Raw genomic sequence first — 11,112 nt, forward strand, 5'->3', positions numbered from 1 at the left:
CTAAAAATCGCTTAGTTTTACGGTCCACACGCTCCTTCTTACTTTCCACGTTTTGCATATGTGTCTGGGCCGGGATTATGATCGGTAGTGCTGTGACCAAAAGGAGATGTGTTCTGAGATTTAGTCCAGTGCTGAAGATGTGTTGTGCTTGTGTTCTTGTCTGTTTGTATATTTCGTACAGTTCTAGTGTGTTTAGTTCATGACCTTTCTGTTCAATGTGTAGAATTTCCATGTCTGTTTTTATATTGCTGTAGTTGTGGTTGTTGTTGATGATGTGTTCTGCCCAGGTTAAAATATTGTGTGATTTTATTATGGCTGGAATGCGTTTCTTGTATTGTGTTTGGAAATATCTCCCAGTTTCTCCGTTGTAGAAGTTGCTACAACTATGCATGTTAATTTGTAACTTCTGTTATGTTTTATTTGTTTTTTTACCTTGTTTGTGTGTTGAGATGTTTTATGCAGTGTGTTATGTGTTGTGTATGCAATGTTCTATAAAGTTAACAGAAATGAACTTTTAGAGATTTTATGCCATTATAATGTACAGTAGTGGCAAAAAAAAAAAAAACCGGACCGATCTTGTAGCTGAATTCAGAGCCTTGTTCACTTCAGAGCACGATATACTGGTAACGAAGACTATCGTGGTTCGAATCCTGCCTGAGAAGGAAACTTTTTTTTTGTTCCTTATTCATATTTATTCCCAATACTTTTCGATTGCTAGTAAAATTCATGTTCTGAGAATAATAAGTTAATTAACTAGTAAAATATCGCTGAAATCGAAAAGTATTGGAAATAAATTTGAATAAGGAACAAAAAAAAGTTTCCTGCCCAGGCAGGATTCCAACCACGAAAGTATTAGCTACCAGTCTATCGTGCTCTGGAGTGAACACTGCTCTGAAATCAGCTACAAGGGTCAGTGCGGTTTTTTTGCCACTACTGTACCAAATCATATCATTTTTTTCCATTTATAATAATCCATATCAACAATATGAAATTATCATAAGAACAGAACGCAGAACTACTAGCTGGACTGCAATAAACCAAGGTGTTAAACGAGAGTGCGGTCTTTCTCCTCTTCTATTTATCATATATTAACCATATTTTGTACATTTGGAGGCAAAGTCATCATGCCAGAATTCAAATTAATCGAAACACGTTTCTCGACACATTACTGTTTGCCGACGAACAGGTACTTATCGCCAAAACAGAAGATGATCTGCAAAAAGCCGTTTAAAATCTACAAATAATCGCTTCAGATTTCAACATGGAAATCTCAACAGAGAAAACCAAAATCATTGACTTTTTAGGACAAGATCCAGTTCCAAGTAAAATCGTAATAAATAATAAACTAATTGAGCGTGTCAATTCATTTAACTATTCAGGCTATAATTTAACTTATATTGATGAAGATATGGCAAGCAAAATACGTAAATTTATATTAAAAAAATCACTGGAGTAATCAACACCATCTTCAAACCCTCCCAAGTTCAAAAACATACTAGGCTAAAAGTCTATGAAATAATAGCTCGACCAGTTCTGACTTATGGCAGTGAGGCATTGACAATCAGAAAATCTGATAAGTAAGGTTCGGATAAACTAGCTAAAATTCTGGCTGCTGGGAAGAGCACCCTCTCCTCTAGCTAAAACATCAGCGAACTAGCAGGAGGACACGTGACAACTAGTTAATGTTTGTAAACAAAACGCACGGACCAAGGATGTCTATCGTAATACAGCTGCTATATCCGAACCATACTGATGAGAAAAAGCTAACAACACTGAAATGAGGTTTATGAGGAGGACAGCAGGATGATCATTGCTCGAACACTGCAAAAATTAAGACATACTGAAAGAACTAAAAATAGGTACTATAGATCATTCTGTTCAACAATATAGACTTCAGTAGAAGAAACATGTTGAAAGGATGGATCGCACTAGATGGCCTAGACAAATTCTTAACTATGTACCAAGAGGAAGGAGAAATTTGGGAAGACGACGAAAACGCTGGCATGAGATCGTAATGGATTCACTTTGTCTAACACGTGAAGGACATGATGATGATGATGATGATGATGATATGTATTTTAATTTCCCGAAAGAATATGCAATCTTGTGTGTTTTTATTTTCGTATGTTAGTGTAAGGTATGATTTTATTGCGTTCTTGTGCTTGTGTTTCATTTTTTTTAGTGTTTTGTCTTGTATACAAAGTAAAGTTATGTCAAAGTCAAAAAAAGTTATTTACTTAACAAATAAAACAAATAAGTGTTATAAGTATGTAATCGAGACGTAAATTAAGCAAATCGAAGATGAAATGCACGACATACAGAGTGAGTAATAAGTATGTTTGGAAAACGCGTGCTCCTGGATCAAAAAATAAGAACAGTTCCTTGCATGAAAATGTGACGGAAAATGCTTATTTATTGGAGTAATAGTGACTTTTGTTTTCACAAGTATCTGATCATATTACTGCGTTGTTTTTGTTTTGATTTGTACCAGTGTCTGTTTACAAACAACACAGTGACAAGACAGTAGTACATTGCTTCTGTTTTGATTGGATGCGGTGGTCCAGTGTCTTGGCCAGCCAGATCACCCGACTTCACCTCATTAGAGTTTTACTTTTGGGGCCACTTGAAGGCTCTCGTCTATGCAACACCATGATGAATGATGCAGGGGAGCTATTGCAACGTGTTGAAAATGCATGCCAATTGATCCCTGATGACAACATGGTGTTTGAACGAACTCTCTAGTCGTGTGTACGTCGTGCTCAGGCATGTTTAAACAATGGAGGAGGACACATTGAGCACCTCTTGTAAACGTCAAATGAAAACTTTCCAAACACGTGCTTGTGATGACAGAAAAAGAACAAGAACAAATTATGACCATTTCTTCAATAAATAAGCATTTTCTGTCAAATTTTCATAGAAGGAATTGTTCTCATTTTTGATCTAGGAGGACGCCCACGCATTTTCCAAACTTACTTATGACTCAACCTATATAGTGATGTGTATAATCTCAATTTATTTTTAACATGTAACTATATGGATTTTATGTTCGAATAATTTTGAATTTGTAGCCTTATAACTGTCATCACTAAGAACATTGCTGAGTTAGGCCGGAGAACTAATTTTTGTACAGACCCTGTGGAATCTGCTCCCGTGTCCATGGGAACCGTTCCGGCGGGTGGACACTTGTAGGCCATACTCGAGCAGAGTGGTTCTTCTGCCATGTACAAGTCATCCGGTCCACTGCACACGACAACTCGCATCACTGCTCCATCGAATCTCTACATAAAAGCCACATTCACTTAGGTCAATCTAGACCGTCTCCTGTTACGCAAATGCACATTTTCCTCAGCAATTACATCGCCCCGGCAATATACCTGCAGTGCCTGTGTTTCAGTACATACAGTACTTAATTGCAGCGGAAATGTATCTGGATGATATCATCGGGGAATGAAAAAAACATCTACAAACACAAGGCAATAGCTACAATAACCATGAATGTGCTACACTTTAAAGAGGATCAAATTGTCTTTGTTGCCCGTGAAGAAATTCTGCAAGTATTAATATAGGCCTACTGTAAAATAATTATCTCATTTCAAACATCTATAATTGAGCCGCCTAGAATCAAATTGCTTACATACTTACTGGCTTTTAAGGAACCCGGATGTTCATTGCCGCCCTCACATAAGCCCGCCATTGGTCCCTATTCTGAGCAAGATTAATCCAGTCTCTATCATCATATCCCACCTCCCTCAAATCCATTTTAATATTATCTTCCCATCGACGTCTCGGCCTCCCCAAAGGTCTTTTTCCCTCCGGCCTCCCTACTAACACAGAATCAAATTGCACTTTCTCCAAATTATGAAATACGGAATTAAGTGCAGAACTGTGCAGGGAATGTGATAAACTGCACGTTTGGAGTCAAACTGCAATTTGTTATCATATTAGTAGTAGTTTTTATGATTTCTCAAAGGCTTTTGACACAGTTTCTCATGAAACTCTTTTACTTAAGCTTAAATATTATGGTTTTAATGGTCTTAGTGCAAAATTTTTAGCGTCTGATTTGAATGATAGGCATCAATCTGTTTTGGCAAATGGTAAAAGGTCACAGTATCAGGTATTAAAACATGGTGTGCCTCAAGGCTCAATTTTGGGACCTTTATTGTTTATTATTTATGTTAATGATCTTCCTAACTATATTCGGGATGGATGTTCTGAGCCTTTCATGTTTGCTGATGATTTAGCCGTTAATACTATTCATAAAAATAGTAACATATTGTTATGGAACTTGCTGATGTATCAAGTAGGGTTGTTGATTGGTGTAGTGCGAATAACCTTATGATAAATTCTAACAAAACTGTTAAATTAAATTTTGGTATTAATCGTCTTACTACTGTTAGTAATACTGCTGTTAGGTTTCTGGGCATCTTTCTTGAGCCTAGAACGGGATGGAAAACTCATGTTGACTATGTTGCTAAGAAAATAAGTAAAAGCCTATATATGTTAAGGTTGTTAAGGAATAATTTACCTAACAAGATATTGTTTAGAATATTTCATAGCCATATACAAAGTCATTTAAATTACGGTATTATTCTTTGGGGTCACCATACTTCTGCTCAAGCTCTTTTCATATTACAAAAGAAAGCTTTAAGATTAATTCATGGAGTATCAAATACGACTCATTGTAAACCTCTTTTCATAAGGTCACAAATTTTGACATTGCCGTCTATGTATGTATTGGCCTGTCTCCTTTACATTCGGAATAACATTAATAATTACATAGCATGTACTTCTGTTCATAAATATTCTACAAGAAATAATACAAATTTATATATTGACAAATGTAAATACAGTATTACTCAAAACAGTTTTCTATACTTTGCTTTTAAATTATTTAATAGTCTACCTGATGATATAAGGAATCTTCCATTCCGAGTGTTTAGGACATGACTTAGGACTATATTATTGGCAAATCCATTGTATGATGTCGATGAGTTTTTTAATATTCATGTATCTTAATTTGTATCCATTGTATAATATCATGTATTTTAAATTGTATATGACGTTGCCACACGTTTTTGCAAAATAAACTATCTATCTTGTCTGCCTTAACTTAAGTAGTAAAATTACCGTGTGGGGTCTAACTCCACTAGTTTTTGTTGTTTTTTTCTGACAAATCAGATTTTTGATAAAGTGCAGTTTGATTCTAGGCGACTCAATTAGCATATATTTCAAAAGTAAGGAACTTGCGATTTGCTCGACATTATACCTGTGGCCGGGAGGAAAAAGGTATTAAGTAACAATTTTATACTTTTCAGGAGAGCAGTAGAAAGATTGAAATTGGTGTCAATTATAGAGTTTTTTTAATTAAGAGTTTTTTTCTGAATATTATTTGTTTTTATTTCTTCTAAAATAGGTAATGTTGCCCATTTAACATTTTCTTGATTATTTCCAAAAATAGCCGCACTTAAGCCCTTTTAAGACTAGAAGCCAAACTGAGTAGAAGGGACTATTAAACATAAGACCTTTTTCTTGTCAAAATAATTGAGAAATGTAAACTATTAGCAATGCAAAATGGGTCTTAAACAATTGAGATAGGGAGATCAAAAACCCACTAACTCCAATTTTTGACGAAATTGAGTTATAGGCTGGATGGTGCTTTTTAGTTTGTCCCGTATTCGTGGAAGGCAAGAATACACCAATTTCGACATTCATCTGCATTCTGGGGGCTGTTTGAAAACTCGTGGAAGTCAGAACTCCACTTAATCCATGGAATAAGACTGTTTTTGCATTCCAAGCTTAATTTCCCGGTAGGTGGTAATACTATCGCTCAACCAGCTGAATAAAGTGATAGGGGCTACGGTATTCAGGATCTCACAAAAATGTATGAAATCCTTACAAGTAAGACTATGAAAGGCACAATATGGAGTTGATTTAGCTTCCAGAAACGCAATACAGATGCATTATTCCCCAGTCAACTAAAGTACAATTCAGCATTGGGATTGAAAGAAGAAAGCAGAAGGACTTGCAAAATTTAATGAAGTTTATTTACTGTTTACGGACAGTAATAATCTAGAATCTAGATGCAGAGGAAGAACATGAGAGTGGGAGAGAAAAAACAGAATGTGTAACATGAATCAGACTGTGTTAACATTTTAATATTGTTTGTGATTTTATTTGTGTATTTTTATGTGTTTTATAGTAATTTGTGATTTTCTGTCTCATATATTTGAAATTTAAAAAAATGTAGCAATGTTAATCTTAATAATAAACTTCCATTTCTCGTATATTCCAATGATTCATAACGGAATTATGATATACTTATCTTTTTTCTTCACATGGCTCATATGTATTTACTTTTCTTAGTTCATACACTATGAATGTCAGAAAACTACTAACTCCAGCAGTGTTTATTTCAAATTGTAGCGTAAGATAACGTAAAAATTTAGGTTTTGAAGTATTTAATTGATAAAGAATGTAAGTTAGACGATATTAATAGGTAAATGTATACTGTTTAAAGTTAGTAAGACAGATGATAAGTTTTTCTCTCTCCTGTAAAATTTGGTTTATTGGAATTAGGGAGTTTTTGATTTTCGTGTCTCAATTATAGGACTGTTTAACCTGGTTCTTAAAGTTTTAAAAGGAAAGGGCATCAGTATGTGACAAAATGGCTAAAATACAAGTTAGACCTTTTTAATAGGGAAGCATGGAAAGTAAACATGTGATGTTTGTAAGAAATAAAGTATTAAATATTCTTAAGCCCTTTATTCTGTGTGTGCTCGATTCAAAAAGTACTTAGGAGATTTGGTAACACTCTATAAATCCAGTCAGGAGTCTTATTTGACTTTAGCCGTTTTACCAGATTGTAGAGAAATGTTTCCGCTTTCAGAATACATAAAAATCTCATTTTCACAAAAATTTGACTTAAGACCTTTTTCCTCCCCGCCACATTAGAATAATTCTCCAAGTTTCACCTCAGTACTTTATAGTCTCTCTTTGTCAGAACTATCAGACACATTACATTCAAGCAACAGTCCTATTCATACCACACTTGACATAATACATGCAAATTCTGCATTACCTATATTTATTGTTTGCACTAGAGATGAACAAACTGAATGCCGTCTCGCCCGCTGTGTTCGTTGCATTTGTCTTTCCAGTCTCGTCTCGTAATTCTCGTGCGCTTCGAATCTTGCTCATCATTGTCGAAATAGCATTTGGTCGGCGTGGAAAGATTTCGTAACTTTGAATAACATACATCATTGAAATAAATAACATTATAAATGTTTAAATGAGACAAAAAGACAAAACAGAACAATATCTTAGTTATCAAAATGTTCTGGTACTATTATCAGATATTACCTAAGGTTATTTAAATTAGAAAAAAACAATTCTGAAATAAATTTGCATTTCTAACAAACATAAAACATAACTCTAAATAAAGCGTTAATATTTTTTACTTGAGATAGTAAACTTGATCTAAAACATACGAAAAGAAAAATCCTAGCCTTTTAATAAGGGCCTAGTAAGTAAATACAGATTGGGGAATGGATTATTATATACTGAAAGGTAGAGAAATTTCAAATAGGCTAATTGATTCTTTATACATATATAACAGTTATTAATAAGTATATATAATATATAACAGTTGCCAAAACAGTTAAAAGTTCAGTTTGGTCTGTGAGTATAAAAATTGTGACGATTCAAGGTTGCTTGACGTTCGAGATTCGACAATTTCCGAAGTCTTGAAATGCTCATAAGCAGTTTTTACGTCAACGACGCGACGTATACAACATTGTCGTGCGGGTTTTCGGCTTTGCGGGCGCTGTTAGTCTTGCTTTCTCGATCGTTGTTCAACTCTAATTTGCATTCATTAATAATTTAAATTTAGTAAGACTATTTACATTTATTAATTTATTACTTACAATAAGTATTTATACTTAATATCTGCATTTATTAATTTATTGCATATATATGACTAACAACATTTCTAAATTTCTAAAAGTTACCGGAATTATTTAACAATGTATTCAAACCATCCTAAATACAAGGACATAGAAAGCTGAACTAGCGATAATTTCCCCTCTTGATATGATTTACATGGTCCAGTCTATTATTACAAAATATGAAATTCATAAATTATTCTAAAAAGAAGACAATGATAACATGATCTTCAATACCGAAATATTCTAAGTATTACAATTACATATTCTAAACGAATCAGTGCAAGCATTGTAGTATAAAATCGGTTTACGTATTAAGAACTGTAATATTATCTATTTTATACGACTATTTGAACAGTTTAGTTACCTCGTTTAGCTCAGCTCTCTATGGGCTAACTTGTTCTTATTTATACTGTTTTTACTGTTCTGTTAATATTAAAGCACCAAACCTCAATTTATATTTTCTGTGGACAGGCTATTATTTGCATATTTCCAAATTATTCTGGTGACTACAGGGAATAATCATAATACTAAGGCATTCAAAAAGTAATAGCAACATACTGTTTCACACTAAATTTATTTAGGCTACTTTTGACATTATATATTTCAAATATGGTCTCCTGCCATATCAAAAGTACCTTGCCAGATTCTTGGAAGACGCGGACTCCATCTGCAGCAGCATATTTAGATATCTCTCTCACTGATCAATCTAAAGCTCTTCGGATGTCAACTCTTGATTGAAAGCGAATGCCTCGCTTCCATCCAACTTGCAATAGTTCAGTATGGTAAGACTTCTCTCTCACAGACTTCTTGTAATGCCCTAAAGCAGTGAGTTGCATGTTTTTCTCTTGCAACTTGGATTTTTATGAAGCACCTTTGTTTATACCTTTAGGGCTGCATTGTTTACTACAAATCAGAAATAGCCACTGTATTTACAAAATATGGCTACTTCGAGATTATCAATATTGAAAATTTATGAAAAAATCACTACTCTATTATTTAGTACAAGATTTCAATGATTACCGCTAGGAGTACTGATTTACAGCACTGCTGCCATTACTATGGAATGCCCTAGTACTGTGGTGTCAGCACTCGCTGAAATGGGTAACGGGTAAGAAGTGTATCGCAGAAAAAAAGAGGGAGGATAACCGCCAGCAGCCACGGATGCACGCCAGTGCAATGTCTTACCCGCGGGTAAGAGACTCTAGCCCGAGGGTGCACTGTGCTGATGACCGCTGTCCTTGCACGATCTTATAGTTTATGGCAGCAAGGCGTAGATAAGGAAATGTGACAAGAGACTGTTAACAACATCCGAAAAACTGCAGGATGTTCATTACTTGACCACCGCGGGAATGAAAACATTCTCAAAGAACTTAAAAATGATCCTATCATCAATTATCTACAGCAATATAGACTCCAATGGAAAGAACATGTCAAGAGATGAATAGTGATAGATGGCCTAAACAAATCTTATCGTATGTTCCAAGAGGACGAAGAAATTTAGGACGACCTAAAGCACGCTGGCACGAAACCGTAACAGATCCAGTGGGGTCTAATAAATGAAGACTCATGATGATGATGATTAGACCGCGGGAGTGCGGGCCCTAATATGGCGATTGCAGTTGACTATGCAGACGGGTATAGAGTATGACGTAAGTCTCTCTCGCCTTTCGCCGTACTGTTCCGTGCATCGAACCTGAAACATACTGAAGAGTTGCGTATGTGAAATGACACACATTACAATGCCTAATACAACTCGTTCACGAAGTGCAATACTAAATAATTTAGTAGAACAATTCGGATGCGATATATTTAGGATATTATAGAAGGAGAAAGTGTTGTATGTATCATGTGTAATTTCAGATTATTACGAAGTAAGAAGTACTATTTTGAAAGACACTGTAATAGTAAAGAACACGAGGAAAATGTTGAACGCAATTCAAACAAGAAACAATAGAGTTCAAATAGTCGGTCACAATTCAATATATAGACTTATGTGACAAGATGGTACACACAAACATTCCATTCAGAACTTTAGACAATCCCCACTTTAGATCATTTCTGGAAAAATACACAAATCAACATATTCCAGGAGAAGCAACAATGCGTAAAGAATATTTACCAGTTTCGTACCAGAATACGATTGCCAAAATTCGAGAAAGCGTGAACGATCAGAAAATATATGGGTTTCAGTTGATCAGTCTACAGACGTAAGTGGTAGGTATGTGTCAAATGTGGGGTCAGTATACTTTCTGAGAACAGTGTAGGGAAAAAAATTGTGCTAACTTCAGAGAAACTGGAAAAGGTAAACCATGCAACTATTGTCCAAACTTTTTATAAGGCTGTGCGCCTTTTATGGCCGGAAAGGATTAAATATAATAATGTACTTCTTTTTGTCACTATGCAGATCCATATATTATTAAGGCAGCAAAACAACTTAAAGAGCGGTATTCCAACATGGTGCTTTTAACTTGTCTGGCGCACGGACTGCAAAATTCCGTCCACATCGCATCAATTACATAAGTACGAAATGTATGATTATTGTAGGTATGCAATTCATATACACAAGACTGTACTTCTGAAGCACATACAGTGAGTTGCTTACCTGAGAGTTCAGTACACTCGCCACGGAACGCTCCAGTCATACTTAACTTGACGGTAAAGGGCCCGCACTCCCGCGGTTTAATGATGATGATTTACATTGTGACGATATTTTTAATCTACTATCCCGTTTCCTTTATTTTCTTTTACTTATGTTCATTTGATCGATTCTTTGTATTTCCTTATGCAGCGATATTTTACTATTTAATTAACTTATTGTCCACACCTGTGGAGAAACGGTTACCACGTCTAGCTGCAAAACCAGGTGGCCCGGGTTCGATTCCCGGTCGGGACAAGTTACCTGGTTGAGGTTTTTTCCGGGGTTTTCCCTCAACCCAATATGAGCAAATGCTGGGTAACTTACGGTGTTGGACCCAGGACTCATTTCACCGGCATTATCACCTTCATCTAATTCAGACGCTAAATAACCAAAGCTGTTGATAAAAGCGTCGTAAAATAACCTACTAAAATTAAAAAAAAATTAACTTATTATTCCCAGAACAAGAATTATACCAGCAATCGAAAAGTATTCGGAATAAATTTGAATAAGGAACAAAGAAAAATTTCCTTC

Source organism: Periplaneta americana, chromosome 7 (genome assembly GCF_040183065.1).
Source record: "Periplaneta americana isolate PAMFEO1 chromosome 7, P.americana_PAMFEO1_priV1, whole genome shotgun sequence".
Taxonomy (NCBI): Eukaryota; Metazoa; Arthropoda; class Insecta; order Blattodea; family Blattidae; genus Periplaneta; species Periplaneta americana.